The sequence below is a fragment of the Cervus elaphus genome, chromosome 18, assembly GCF_910594005.1.
Source record: "Cervus elaphus chromosome 18, mCerEla1.1, whole genome shotgun sequence".
Classification (NCBI taxonomy): Eukaryota; Metazoa; Chordata; class Mammalia; order Artiodactyla; family Cervidae; genus Cervus; species Cervus elaphus.
The window spans coordinates 79,153,374-79,170,094 of NC_057832.1; the positions used below are offsets into that span (position 1 = coordinate 79,153,374).

Genomic DNA, 16,721 nt, shown 5'->3' on the forward strand with positions numbered 1-16,721 from the left:
TTAACATTGGATGAAAAGTATTTCAAATGCTTCTCAACAAACATACACATCTAGCTGGAGTTGGATGACACACAGGCAGAAGACAGAAAAAAGGGTGCAATTATTTCTACAAGTAAGTGTATTAAATTATATTTTACTTTATTCTAATCATGAAAAAAAATGAAACTAAAGAAACTACAGGTCTTTAGAGACTCTCTAGGGTTAAGAAAATAAGATTATGAAAAGACATTTAAAGATTGGAGTCTTATGTACATATATTTAGCTTTATATTTCAATTTCAGACAATATTAGCTAATTCTCTGCTATGAAAGGTAAGTAGAACTTATCCCCACCTCCTAATTTCATTTATTATTATCAGTTTATTTTTTTACTCCATTAAGATTCTTAACATTTACATTCTATTCTATATTCAGAATTTTCAAGATTGGGGAATAACTCCATGACTCCAAGATTTATAGTTTTGGTTCTAAGTTTAAATGAATTTGTTGTTCACTTGCCTTTATTCCATGTAGTTTCTCCATTCCTGAGTACTTCTGTTTTGATTCATGTATTGGTTATGCTTACGTGCATAAAAGGTAGGAGAAGAACCAGAACAACCTCCAGTTATGGAACCAGGTGAGTGAAGATGAAGGCCATGTCCTTGGGCAAACAGCATTATCAAATAGCAGCAAAGACCCAAACACAAGCCGGACCAGAGTCCAGCACACACCGTCTTCCACCTCAGCACTCACACATTCCTAATGTCTGTACTCCACTCCCTCTTTCACTTCCATTTATCTTCCAAGCTACTTCCAGTTACCTTCCCAAACACAAATCTGAGCTGGCTATTCCCTGATGTTAAATCCATAGCATAATGTACAATTTCCTTTGCACAGCAGACAATTTCCTCCCCAACCTCACCTCAATATTCTTCTCTTGGGTTTCCTCCAGTTAGTCTTAAGCACAGGTGACCAGATTTACTCACGAACTCCTGCAGAGCTGTGAGTTCTTTTCAGGTCTCCATGCCTTTGGATATGTTGCTGCCTCTTCCCAGATTTTCCTCCCTCCCCAGAAAATCCTCGCAGCATCCTTGCAGCTCACATCAACCCTTACCTCTGCAAAGCCTGCTTACTCTTACTCATGCCATTTGTGAACCTGGAATAAATGGATTAAATCTGATTTTCTGGCATAAGTTTCACCATGTGAAACAGACTTCCTGTTTCTCCCATTTGTTCTCATGACAGCTCTAGTAGAAAACAGACTGATGCTTTTGGGCTTGCTATGTGTTCCATCTTTGTCTGCAAGGCTATGCTTGCCCAATACAATGCACGGCAGTGACTTAAAAAACTTGAAGGTTTCAGAACTTTCCACTTTTCCCTTGCTCTGAAAGGTGCTTTTGGTTAATTTTATCATAAAATTAAAAGATTTGAACACACTCAGCAATGAGGTACATGACATACCATGCCATTGTACTGATGATTTCCAGGAATTTCATTGTCCTTACCTTTAATGGATCACTGTTTTGTCATATTACCAGCCTTGGGTTCACTCAAGGATCACCTTGAAGTGATCCTTCAAGGCATGAAGTCAGACATTCCTATTAAAATCTTGTGCAGCTTCACTGGTAGATGTGGCAGGGCTGAGAGAGGATACTCCTAAAAGGCTAAACTGCTCTACAATTAAAACAATTACAAAGAGCAGTGCATGCAGTGGCCAAGAGAATTCCTAGAGTGTGGACTCTGGCTGCTCTTCACCTGTGGAGGATGTGGGCACTATTGCAGACTGTAAAGTCTTAGCATTGAAAGAGCAGAGCCTCCTGAAAACATGTTTATTCATTTGCTCTCTAGTATCTTCTAGGCTTGTGTTAAGCTCCAGAGCAAGGACTGTCAAGTCAGAATAAGCCTTCAAAGAACTAGATAATGAACAATCAAAATTCAGAGGGATAATTTCTATAGGATATCTCATATTAGCTTTCCATACAAAGAGAAAATGATACCTTTAAATAAGTTATTATTATAGTCCACTCTCCCCAAACCAATAGGCTCATTCCTAAAGGCATCTTGTACTTAACTGTTCACAGTATTTTCATATTGTTAACATCATAACTTACTCTGCCGATATCAAATTATTTGACAACAGAAGCCAGAATTTACTCTGCATCAGCTCCACAGACAACGAACATAAAGGCCAGTGTGACAACAAAATTGCTGACCACAACACAGTCATAAATTAGCATACTTTGGATATAGTCACACTAGCTTTTCAGCTGGTAATAGGATAGTACCGTATAGAAAAAGCACAGATGTTACAGAAAGATTTGGATTCAAACTCCAATATATAACCTTGGGAGAGGTCATTATAAGATCTGTGACTCAAGTTCCTCATATGTAAAAGAAGAATATTAATAATAGCTACCTCTTTGGGACATTGTGAGCATTCAGTGAGGAAGTTTATGCAAAGTACATAACCCAGAGTCTGGCAAATCATAGTTCAGTTCAGTTCAGTTGCTCAGTCATGTCCGACTCTTTGTGACCCCATGAATCGCAGCACGCCAGGCCTCCCGGTCCATCACAAACTCCCAGAGTTCACTCAAACTCATGTCCATCGAGTTGGTGATGACATCCAGCCATCTCATTCTCTGTCATCCCCTTCTCCTCCTGCCCTAATCCCTCCCAGCATCAGGGTCTTCTCCAATGAGTCAACTCTTCGCATGAGGTGGCCAAAGTATTGGAGTTTCAGCTTCAGCATCAGTCCTTCCAATGAACACCCAAGACTGATCTCCTTTAGGATGGACTGGTTGGATCTCCTTGCAGTCCAAGGGACTCTCAAGAGTCTTCTCCAACACCACAGTTCAAAAGCATCACTTTTTCTGCGCTCAGCTTTCTTCACAGTCCAACTCTCACATCCATACATGACCACTGGAAAAATCATAGCCTTGACAGACGGATCTTTGTTGGCAAAGTAATGTCTCTGCTTTTTAATATGCTATCCAGGTTGGTCATAACTTTCCTTCCAAGGAGCAAGCGTCTTTTAATTCCATGGCTGCAGTCACCATCCGCAGTGATTTTGGAGCCCCCAAAAATAAAGTCTGACACTGTTTCCACTGTTTCCCCATGTATTTCCCATGAGGTGATGGGACCAGATGCCATGATCTTAGTTTTCTGAATCTTGAGCTTTAAGCCAACTTTTTCACTTTTCTCTTTCACTTTCATCAAGAGGCTTTTAAGTTCCTCTTCACTCTCTGCCATAAGGGTAGTGTCATCTGCATATCTGAGGTTATTGATATTTCTCCCAGCAATCTTGATTCCAGCTTGTGCTTCTTCTAGCCCAGCGTTTCTCATGATGTTCTCTGCATACAAGTTAAATAAGCAGGGTGACAATATACAGCCTTGACGTACTCCTTTTCCTATTTGGAACCAGTCTGTTGTTCCATGTCCAGTTCTAACTGTTGCTTCCTGGCAAATCATAAGCACCTGACAAGTGGAATGTCTGATTACTGTCATAAGTGAAAGTGAAAGTCACTCAGTTGTGTCCGACTCTTTGTGACCCCATGGACTGTCCATGGAATTCTCCAGGCCAGAATACTGGAGTGGGTAGCCTTTCCCTTCTCCAGGAGATCTTCCCAACCCAGGGATTGAACCCAGGTCTTCTGCATTGCAGGCAGATTCTTTACCAGCTGAGCCACAAGGGAAGCCCATTGTCATAAGGACAATGGGGAAATACACAGGGAAAAACAGGAAATTCAGGATAAATAGAAAGCATAAAGTAAAAGAGTAGGAAAAAAATTCCAAATATATCATTCATTAACCAAAGTGGAAGTGAGCTTCACTTCCAGTCAAGATGAAAGAATAGGAGCCAAATTTATCCTCTCATCTGAAACAACCAAAATACTGTATGAAATAAAAGAGACAATGGTTGTTAAGACAGTGGCTAACTGGGAATTAAAGAGAACAATGCTTGAGAGATGAGAAACAAATGAGATAAACCATATGATTTTCCCAGCTTACTGCCTTCAAAGTTCCCAGGCAGTGGCACAGAAAGAAATACAGGCAGAGCCCAACAGACTCCCTGAATTTATGAAGAGTTGGAAGACAGGGTAAATAAAGGCAGATAGAGTTTGCAGGACAGAGTACTATGCAGGAGAGAGGTGCACAGGGATCCTCTTAAGTATTGAGGAGAACATGGATCAGTGTATGCAAACCAGCAAACTACCCTAAAGAGCCAACATGTAAGCTTGTACTCAGTAAGAATATCTTTTAAAACTGAAGGCAAGATAAAATTTTTTTCTAACATATAAAGTCTTAAAGAGTTCATCACCAGCAGACTTGCACTATAAGAAATGTTAAAGAAAGTCTGTTAGACAGAAGGAAAATACTAGATGAAAATATGTATCCACACACAAACAATTTTTAATTTGTGGGTTAGTATGTACTTTTTCCTACTTAAAATTCTTTAAAGGCAATTTATTATTAAAAGAAAACTGATTACAATGTATTGTGGAGTTTATGTTATGTGTAAAAATAAAGTATATAACAATAGCACAAAAACCAAAGAGAAAGAAATAAGTACACTACTGCAAAGTTCTTATACTTTACATGAAGTATTATATCATTTGAATGTTGACTGAGGTAAGTTAATGATGCATACCATGAACCTTAAAGCAACCAAAGAGTTATAACTAATAAGACAACAAAGGAGATAAAAGGGAATTATTAATAAGTAATACTCAACCCAAAAAGAGTCAGATAGAGAAGAAGGGGAAAAAAGACAAATGGGACAAAGAGAAACAAATAGCAAGGTGATAGATTTAAATCTAAAATTATATTAATAACCACATTAAATGTAAATGATTGGAATACCCCAATTAAAAGACATAGGCTGTCAGATTGAATAACAAAGCAAGAATGTACTGTAAGCTGTCACAAGAAGTATGTCTAAATATAAAGACACAAATGGAGAAAGATGAATATTGTATGATATTGCTTTTATGTGGAATCTAAAAAATACAACAAACGAGACTAAGACAGAAAAGAAGTAGACTCACAGATATAGAGAACAAGGTTACCAGTAGGGAGCGCGCAAGACAAAGGGGCAATACAGGGATAGGGGATTAAGAGGTTCAAACTATTAGGTATAAAATAAGCTCTAGGCATGTATTGTATAACAGGAAATACAAGCTAGTATTTTATAATAACTATAAAAAGAGTGTAACCTTTAAAAATTGTGAATCACTATGTCGTTCCCCTGTAACATATAATATTGTACATCAACTATATTTCAATTAAAAGAAGATATATAGGTTAAAAGTAAAAGGATGGAAAAATGTGACACACTGATACTAACCAAAAGAAATCTTGAGTTACTATTAATATCAGATGAAGTAGGTTTCAGAGCAAAGAATATTACAAGGTTGGTCATCTCATCATCATAAAGATGTCAGTTCACTGGAGGACATAATTCTTAACATTTATGCACCTAATAATTGAACTTCAAAATGCATGCAGTGAAACTGATAAAACTACAATGAGAAACAGAAAGATTCACAATGATACTCAGAGATTTCAATAGTTAATTGACATATATAGAACACTTCACCCCAAAACAACATAATACACATTCTTTTCCAATATATAAGAACATTATAAAGATAGACTATAAAACTACTATCAATAAATTTGGAAGAATTAATGCCATTTAAGGTATGCCTGATGTCCGAATGGAATTAAATTAGAATTTAACTGCAATAAACATAAATCAGTTAAAGTACAAACATTGTCATATTTGGTAAGTGTGCTCACATACACAAACACACAAAAATGCTATGTCTTTTTTCAAATGACAAATCTAAAACATAAAGGCTTACAAAAGTTGAAAACCAAAATACTGAAAAGCATATTTCAGGATAAAGATCAAACAACTACTTTGGAAAAAAGTTCCAGTTCACCAAAAAGACAGAGAACAGTTGTGAAACTTTATGCAAACAAAGAGAAAATATAGAAATCTCAAAGAACTGATCACAAAAAAACCCTTTAAAACAAACAAAAAACCCTTCTGGAGTTAATAAGAAATTATAGCAAAGTTTTAGGATACAAGGTTAGTATATGAAAGTTAATTAGCATAGCACAGCATAGTGAAGTTGCCCAGTCATGTCCGACTCTTTGCGAACCCATGGACCAGGCTCCTCTGTCCATGGGATTTTCCAGGCAAGAGTACTGGAGGGGGTTGCCATCTCCTTCTCCAGGGAATCTTCCCGACCCAGGGATTGAACCCGGGTCTCCTGCATTGTAGGCAGACGCTTTACCGTCTGAGCCACCTGGGAAGACGGAAAGTTAATTGTTTTCCTATATATCAGCAATGAATAAATGAATAATTGGAATTTGAAATTAAAAACACACTATCACTTACATTAGTATCAAAAAATAACTTATTTTTTGGATTAAAAAATATAACAGGAATGAAAATAACAAAATATTCACAAGATCTATATGAGGCAAATTACAAAACTCTGATGAAATCTCAATAAATGGAAAGATGTCCCATGTTCATGAATAGGAAAACTTGGTATTATTAAGAGGTCAGTTCTTCACAAATTGATCTATAGATTCAGTGCAATCCCAGTCAGAATCTCAGAAAGTTATTTTGTAGATGTTTACAAGTTGATTCTAAAGTTTGCAAGTAAAGGCCCAGGATATTGAAGGAGAAAAACAGAACTGGTGGACTGACATTACTTAACTTCAAGACTTACTATAAAGTTACAGGAATCAAGACCGTATGAGATTGGAAAAAAAAAATAGACAAATAGATCAATGGAACACAACAAAGAACCTAGAAATAGACCCACATAAATACATTAAACTTATCTTTGACAAAGTAGGAAAGGCAATCTAATAGAGAAAGAATAGTCTTTTCAACAAATGATGCTGAAACAACCAGATAGCCACATGCCAAAAATAAGCAAAAGGGAAAAAAAAAGAAAATAGAATCTAGACACTGACTTTATACCTTTCTCACAGTGAATTTTTGTGGATTAACTCATAGTGGATTAACTAATAGTGGATCACATAATTAACTCATAGTGGATCACAGACCTAAATGGAAATGCAAAGTTATCAAACTTGCAGAAGATAATGGAAGAGAAAATATAGGTGACCTTGGGTCTGGTGGTGACTTTTTAGATATACCACCAAAAGCAGGATTTATGGAGAAAGTTAAGTTGGACTACATTAAAATTTAAAATATTTGTGCTACAAAAAACACTGTTAAATGAATAAAAAGATAAGCCATAGACTGGGAGAAACTATATGCAAAATACATATCTGATAAAGGACTTTTATCAAAACTACACAAAGAACTCTTAAAACTCAATAATAAGAAAACAAACAACCCAATTTAAAATGGGTAACATATCTATACATATAACTTACCAAAGACATACATGTAGCAAATAAGCATGTGAAAAGATGCTCAAAATCATATGTCATTAGAGGACTAAAAATTTATACAATAAGATACTACTACTGGTAAATAGATGGGGAGACAGTGGAAACAGTGTCAGACTTTATTTTTGGGGGCTCCAAAATCACTGCAGATGGTGACTGCAGCCATGAAATTAAAAGACACTTACTCCTTGGAAGGAAAGTTATGACCAACCTAGATAGCATATTAAAAAGCAGAGACATTACTTTGCCAACAAAGATCCGTCTGTCAAGGCTATGGTTTTTCCAGCGGTCATGTATGGATGTGAGAGTTGGATTGTGAAGAAAGCTGAACACCGAAAAATTGATGCTTTTGAACTGTGGTGTTGGAGAAGGCTCTTCAGAGTCCCTTGGACTGCAAGGAGATCCAACCAGTCCATCCTAAAGGAGATCAGTCCTGGGTGTTCATTGGGAGGACTGATGCTGAAGCTGAAACTCAAATACTTTGGCCACCAGATGTGAAGAGTTGACTCATTGGAAAAGACCCTGATGCTGGGAGGGATTGGGGGCAGGAGGAGAAGGGGATGACAGAGGATGAGATGGCTGGATGGCATCACCGACTCGATGGGCGTGAGTTTGAGTAGACTCTGGGGGTTGGTGATGGACAGGGAGGCCTGGCATGCTGCGATTCATGGGGTCGCAGAGAGTCGGACACAACTGAGCAACTGAACTGAACTGAACACATTTATTAGAATGGCTGAAATTCAAAACACTGACAATGTTAAATAGATTGAACCGAATAAATTGAAAGCTTCTGTCTACACAAAAATTTGTACTCAAATGTTTATGGCAGTTTTTTTTTTTCATACTTGCCACAATCTGAAAGCAACCAAGATGTCCTTCAAAAGATGAATGGATAAACGAATTGTCATATATAGACAATGGAGTATTACTCAGTGATAAAAAGAAATGAGCCATCAAGTCACAAAAAAAGAAAAAAAAAGAAGGAAAAAAACGCACATTGCTGAGTAAAAGGAGTGAGTCTGAAAAGGCTACATACTGTATGTCTCCAACATTATAACATTCTGGAAAAGGCAATACTATAGAGACAGGAAAAATAACAATGGTTGCCAAGAGTTTGGGGAGAAGGAATGAATAGGTGTAACACAGGGGATTTTTAGGGCAGTGAAGCCACTATATATGATACTGTGATGGTAGATACACAACATTATACATTTGCCAAAACCTATAGAACCCATAGACAAAGAGTGAACCCTAAAGTCGACTATGGACTTTAGTTAATTTTATGCATCAATATCGACTCATTAATTGTAAAAAGTGTACCACACTAGTGTAAGATATTATTAATAATAATATGGGGATAAAATGCAAGATATTAATAATATGGGAACCTGTAAGCAAGGGAAAGAGAAAAAGAAGTTTCAACAGGACTCTGTAAATTCTGCTCAATTTTCTGTAAACCTAAAACTCTCAAAATGTCTAGTATTTTGGAAAAAATATAGCTTCAATATTCAGAAATAAAAATTTCTACACATATGAAGATAAATTGATAAATCAATCAGGATAGTGAGAAATTCTAACATACCTCACAATAATTGATAAATTAGACAAAAATTCAGCAAGTATATTTGAGATTTCACCCATAATATAATTAATACTTGTTTTGTGGGACATATTTCAAATCTTATATTCAACAGTAGAGGAATTCACTGAGACATTTACACTAATTTGCTTCATAGTAGTTCATAAAGCAAGTCTCAAGAAATTTCAAAGTATTGGCATTCTTAGAATCACATTAAGATGGAAATCAGTCATCAAAATATATCTACAAATGCCCATGTGCTTGAAAATGTGAAAGCATATTTAGTGGAGCAAATAAAGCACCACTTGGAAGATAAATGTTTATGTTGTAAAAGATAGAAGGCTGGAAATTAAAGACTATGTAACCTGCATGCTTAGTTGCTCAGTAATGTCCAATTTTTTGCAACCCCATGGACTGTAGCCTGCCAGGCCCCTCTGTCCATGGGATTTCCCAGGCAAGAACATTAGAGTGGGTTGTCATTTCCTTCTCCAGGAGATCTTACTGACCCAGGGATTGAACCTGCACTCCTGCATTGGCAGGCAGATTCTTTATCACTGTGCCACCTGGGAAGCCCAGTGTCCAATGTAGGAAAAATTTCAAAAGGAGAAAATTGTAGAAGAAAGGAAAAGTAAAATAATAAAGATAAAGACAGAAGTTACTGAACTGGGTAAAAAACATTAACATAGAGGAATGATAAAGTCAAGTCAGTACTTTTGGAAAGACTAACAGACAACCTTCAGAAAATACATATTAAGAAAAAAGTGACAGAAGCAATAGAAGAAATGGAGGAAGGATACAGATATTTAAGCTTGTGAGAGAAAATTATAAACCTCTTTTGCTAATATAATTGAAAACATATGAAATGGACAAATTCCTAGAATATGTCTTACTAAATCTGAACCAAAAAGAGAAAAGAATACCTGGAAAACCCTATGCCTATTAAAGTAATTAAATCAATAGCTAAAAATCTTCCTACAAATATCAGGATAGTGATTATCACAGGGTTCAAGGAAACAGGGGATGGATGAGTGTTAGTACACAGAGGGCTTGGCAGATATTGCTAATACCCTATTTCTTAAGCTAGGGTTAAAATACACATGTGGTATGATCCAGCAATCCCACTCTCAGGCATATACTAGACAAAACTATAGAGATACATGCATCTCTGTTTTCAAAGCAGCACTAGTGCATAATAACCAGGACATGGAAACAGACTAACTGTCCACTGATAGATGAATTGACTAAGAAGATGTAGTACATATATATAATGGAATACTACTTAGCTATAAAGAATGAAATAATACCATTGGCAGCAACATGTATGGACCTAGAAATTATAATACTAAGTGAAGTAAGTCAAAAAGAGAAAGATAAATATCATGTGATACCACTTATATGTGGAATCCAAAAAGATGATATAAATAACTTATTTACAAAATAGACTCACAGACATAGAGAACAGACCTGTGGTTTCCAAGGAGAAGGGGAGATGGGGAAGAAAGGGACTGGGAGTTTAGGATTAGCAGATGCAAACTATTACATACAGGATGGATAAATAACAAGGTACTATATTCAACATCCTCTGATAAATCACTATGGAAAAGAATATATAAAAGAATGTATATACATGTATAACTGAATCACTTTGCTGTTCAGCAGAAATTAACACAACATTGTAAATCAACAATAGTTTATAAAAAATTTTAAAGATATATGTGTTTTTTATTAATATCTTTATATTCTGCATATGTTAGACATATTATTGTTTGTATTACACTTTTAAAGACTGTATATGCTAATTCAAAAGTTGTGTTTTAGATCTACCTTTCTCTAAACTAAGATAATCTAATATATGTATTAGTTCCAAGATTCCCCAAGATAGATTCCAGTATTAGAAGGATTATAAAGGATTCATGTGAAGAATTTACTATACAAATGGCCTTGAAACTGAAAATATAACACAATCAGAACCGTCATATCAAGTTAATAACATGGTCTTACACATACATACATACCTGCTTCCTTGGGTGATTCCCCAGGAACACTGCTTATTTTTACTTCAAGTAGTGTTAGAAAACAACAATGAGTGTAACAGATAAGATTATTTAGTGATGTTTTTGTGTGTGCACGCTTAAGTCGCTTCAGTCGTGTCCGACTCTTTGCAACTCAATGAACTGTACCCCACCAGGCTCCTCTATCCATGGGATTTTCCTGGCAAGAATACTGAAGTGGGTTGCCATCTCCTCATCTAGGGCATCTTCACCACCCAGGGATAGAACTCACATCGCCTGCATTGGCAGGAAAGTTCTTTACCACTAGTGCCACCTGGAAATAATAGTCAAAGTTATTTACTGACATCCTTATCATATCCTTATCATATCATATCTTCCTTTGGAGAAGGAAATGGCAACCCACTCCAGTATTCTTGCCTAGAGAATCCCGTAGACAGAGGAGCCTGGTGGGCTGCTGTCCATGAGGTCGCACAGAGTCAGACACAACTGAAGCGACTTAGCATAGTATTATCATATCTCAATTTAAAAAATAGATGTTAGCCTACTAAAATGACTAAAACCAGTACCTCACATAAGTTCTTCTGAGCTCTGGATTCAGAAATAGAATTTCTGAGCCAGAGGAAATGTAAGTTTTCAACTTGATTAGATTTTGTCAAACTGCACTCTGAAGTGTTTTTACCAATTTAAACTATCATTGAAGTGCATGAAAGTTGCTATTTCCTCTGGTCTTGAAAACAGTTTGTCAGAGTATAAACTGCTTGCCACTCTGACAAGCATGAAGTATTTCTGTTTATTTTGTTTGCCTTTCCAGACTTTCAGTAAGTATATTTTTATATGCTTACTGTCTGTACACTGTGTGTACAGGGCATATGCACAAACACATACACAGCTTGAGCACACAGTTGATTCTCAAGATTTTTGATAGTTACAACAAAGACACTGCCAATAGTGAATCATCAAATACTGAACAATTCATTCTTACCAAGGGAAATACAGGGTTAGGTTCCTGTGTGCCTCTGGTCACAACATTTTCATCACCAATCAATATAAAACACATTGTGTGTGTTTCTGTTTAAAGACACCTTATTTAATATATCACCAATTCATTAAAATTGAACTGGCAGCCAACAACACTGTATCTCATGTCTGAGATATCATAAGGACCATCACAATCTTCTTGCACTTAGAAACACTAGACAACACTTCAGACTATGCTTGGAACCATTTATAAATGGATACTTACTGACAATATAATTGAAACAAGAAGGCAGAGAATTATCTTGTTCCACTTCAGTTGGGAACCTGTGCCTCAGGTGACTTGAATTTTTTGCTGGTCTGTGTCTGTTCTTGCATGACCTTGAAAGTACTGTGAGTACTGATTTGGGGGCTTACGAAGAAATTTTAGCAAGTAAGCAAAGCTACAAAATAAAACCATGGATAATGATATAAATGATATAAAATAACTATAAATTTGATCAATTGTCAACTTTGCTATGCTGTTGTATTTTCTTCATTTATACAAAAAATGTATTATATTTAAAAGTATGCTGGAGGGATTTTCCTGGTGGTCCAGTAGTAAGACTACATGCTCCCAATGCAGAGGACATGGGTTTGATCGTTGGCTGGGGAACTAAGATCCCCTCTTAATATTCTTGGTTGGGGAATTAAGATGCCGCAGAGAGAGGTCAAAAAACAAGAAGACTGTAAGATCTAAAAAGGATGCTGGATTTTTACTGGATTTTCACTGAATCAGGGGATCAGTTTAGGGATAATTGACACCTTAACAATTAGCAATGTTGAATCTCTGACCTATGAACAGAGTATCTCCTGTAAATTGTCAATGTTAAACATAGAAGCTATTCACTGTCCTTTCATGGGTGAGAAGCCCTACTCTGCCCCTGGTATTACTATGTGAGAGTGAATGCTGTCCATTCGCACATGGGATGCTCTTGGTCTTGTCTACACAAGTTCAGGCCCACTCTGGGAATTTCTAGAGTCAGAATCTAGCAGATTGTTACTTCAGCCTCACTTATAGCTGGATGCTTCCATTTTGATTTTTGTCTACAGAGATATTTTGCTTGTTTTTGAGCATTGAGTGTGTCTGAGGTGTGTATGTTTAAATTTATCATTGCTGTGAATCAGTTTAAAACATGAACCCATACCACCACTTAAAAAGAAGCATAAGCAGTATTTTTCAGCCTTTTATAGTCTCTCTGTTGATATTTACAAAAAAAGCATTTGTATACTATCTACATAAATCTTTTTACACTATTTGAAATTTCAAAATACTATAAATAAAACTTTATGACTGTCTTGACAGGGAGGCTGAACTCTGCCCATAGATTCTTTTTTTAATCACACATGCTGTCACCACTACTTTATCCCATTTCCTATTTCTACTACTCTTTCAGTTTAAAATTGATTCCCTGAAAGGAAATATGAAACTCTAATAAGATCAGCTTCAGAAAACTAGAGATCAAGATGTTAACAAGCAGGGAGACTGTGTGACTTGTGGCACATAGGGTTGCCTGGAAAAATCAACTTAACCTGCATATACAGAGGGAGTACCCTTATTCCAGAAACCAGAGTAGGCAGTGGACAGACCTCCACAATCTGAACCAAGTCTCACTCACCCTGGTCAGTTTTGTTCTCAAATTCTAACTGTGGGAATAAACATCGCTTTTGGAAAAAACATGTTTTATTTCACAAACAGCTTCATGACAACATTCATAGAAATCAAAATAAAAGAACATCAAAACCCCAGTAGGTAAATAGATTAAAAAAATAAGAACAGGCTGTTCTCATAGAGGAAATACTAATTTGCAAAAATATACACCATCCTTATGGCAGAAAGCAAAGAAGAACTAAAGTATCTCTTGATAAAAGTGAAAGAGGAGAGTGAAAAAGTTGGCTTAAAACTCAACATTCAGAAAACTAAGATCATGGCATCTGGTCCCATCACTTCACAGCAAATAGATGGGGAAAAAAAATGGAAACAGTGACAGACTTTATTTTTTTGGGTTCCAAAATCACTGCAGATGGTGACTGTAGCCATGAAATTAAAAGACACTTGCTCCTTGGAAGAAAAGTTATGACCAACCTAGACAGCATATTAAAAAGCAGAGACATTTTTTTTTTTGCCAACAAAGGTCCATCTAGTCAAAACTTTGGTTTTCCCAGTAGTCATGTATGGATGTGAGACTTGGAATATAAAGAAAGCTGAGCACCAAAGAATTGATGCTTTTGAGCTATGGTGTTGGAGAAGACTCTTGAGAGTCCCTTGGACAATAAGGAGATCCAACCAGTCAATCCTAAAGGAATTAGTCCTGAATATTCATTGTATTCAATATCCAATATTCAAGTATTCAATATCCAATACTTTGGCCAACCAATGCGAAGAACTGAGTCATTGGAAATGACCCTGCTGCTGGGAAAGATTGAAGAAAAGAGGAGAAGGGGACAATAGAGGATGAGATGGTTGGATGGCGTCACTGACTTGATGGACATGAGTTTGAGTAAGCTCCAGGAGTTGGCGATGGACGGGGAGGCCTGGCGTGCTGCAGTCCATGGGGTCACAAAGAGTTAGACATGACTGAGTGACTGAACTGAACTGAAATATATACACATGTATTTTCCTTTATATTAACCTAAGAAATAAAAATAATGCACTATTTTATATCTAGGAACATTTCCATAAGAAATAAATCTCAGGTTAATTTTTATAAAAATGTTCCTAAATTGGAAGGAATGGTACTGAAGCTGAAGTTCTAATACTTTGGCCACCTGATGTGAAAAGCTGACTCACTGGAAAAGATCCTGATGCTGGAAAAGATTGAAGGCAAATGGAAAAGGGGATGGCGGAGGATGAGATGGTTAGACAGCATCACTGACTCAATGGACATTAAGCAAACTCTGCGAGATAGAGAAGGACAGAGGAGCCAGGTATGCTGCAGTCTATGGGGTTGAAAGAGTCAGACATGACTTAGCAACTGAACAACTCTCAAGTCTAATGTTACTATTAAACTAATATCTTCACACTTTCTGCTGCATTGGAAATAGGCACAATTCTTTGGAAAAGCATTATAGCAATATACTGAATATCCTGAGAGCTATAAAAATGGTTATTTTCTTTTAGCCAGTAATTCAACTGGCTATGAACTTATCTTAAGGAAGCATTAAAAGAAAAACACCCATATGCATGATGATGGTCATGCTATATTATTTATAGTACTATAACTAAATATTCAAGAGGACAAATAGGCATTGAATTGCCCCAATATTTTTGGACAGCTTTATTGAGGTATAATTGACATATAATAAAATGCACATAATTAAAGTATACAGTTTAATAAGCTTTGACATATGTATACATCCATGAAACAACTGTCATCATCAAGATAATGAATATGTCGGCCTTCCAACATTTTTAAATGAGCAGAAGACAATTAGGGCCAGATGCTAAAACATGCTACCCCAGCCATCACCCCCATGGCCCCAGGCCTCACCTGACCACCCAGGGCAAGGAATGGGAAGGGACCACTGGGAGTCACTCTTCATGGTTTACCATTCCCTCTCTCCATAATAGTGCTCCTCCCATTTGCCAAGGATCTGGACTCTAAAGAATAACTCATAGAGGCTGAAGGTGTCTGTGTGCAAGAGGAGACTGCCATCTACCCATCAACTGGATAGTTTCCAAGTTGTGCTATCCTCAGACCCACTTTGATGCTGGCAACTTGGCTAGAGATTTCCGAGAGTGGGAACATGCTGGAGCAACTCATAGAACAGTGAGAAGGACTCAGGGTATAATGTGATCATAAAGGATGCCTTCCACCCTGTAGTTTCCTGTGGCCCTTGGAGCACATGGAAGATAACATGACTCCATGTGAAGGAGCTGAGGGAGAGGCAGGAGCTATGGTGCCCAATGGCCAAACTAGGGGAAGTGATACTGAGACAGGACGTTGTGAGTCAATGGCATGACTTGAAAAGGACGCCACTGTTCCTTTCTAAGAGAGGGATAGAGGGACCAGAGTGCCACTGAACACACACTCAGAAAAATCACACAACACAAAGAAACCACATCAGCAGAGCCCCAGCAGCCAATCAAAGTAACCAGTGAAAAGATGAGGACTGCTGTCCACTACTGGTGTAAGAGTATGTAGTACAGCGTACCCCCTGTTTTTAAGGCTCTCTTCCTCACCCAATGTCCCTGGAAGGAGTGAAAAGACAAAATGGATCTCCTCCAGACCACAGATCCTGAAGGTCATAATCTAGCCAGAGAAGGAAGGAAAAAAAAAATAAGACTGGGTTTCAAACTGAACCAGATAGAATTTTTTAATGAGAAATTACTTCAAAGTGGTGGGACCATCCCAACATGTTACTGAAGAACAGGAAAGGAAAATGATGATTGAAAGAGAATGAGAAAGCTTTAATGCCTGTACTTCACTGAATGTAGGGAATTCAGTATACCTGATACAATCACAAAACTAAATGGACTAAAAAAGTATAATATATCAACTCAATACATTATCCAACTAGCAAGAGTATGAAGAACTATATGCAATGGGAGACCTGGGTTCAATCCCTGGGTTGGGAAGATAAGATCCTCTGAAGAAGGGAAAGGCTACCCACTTCAGTATTCTGGCCTGGAGAATTCCATGGACTGTATACTCCATGGGATCACAAAGAGCCGGACACGACTGAGTGGCTTTCACT

General features: G+C 37.1%; 1 long non-coding RNA gene and 1 other non-coding gene across 2 annotated transcripts in view; one reads left to right on the forward strand and one right to left on the reverse strand.

Moving 5' to 3' along the window:
* The window catches only part of LOC122674565, a 29,574-nt gene that overhangs the window by 11,059 nt on the left and 1,794 nt on the right, over positions 1–16,721 (forward strand). The window lies entirely within an intron of this gene.
* TRNAC-ACA lies at positions 6,227–6,298 on the reverse strand. Its single transcript has one exon. It is a non-coding gene; the product is annotated as a tRNA-Cys (tRNA).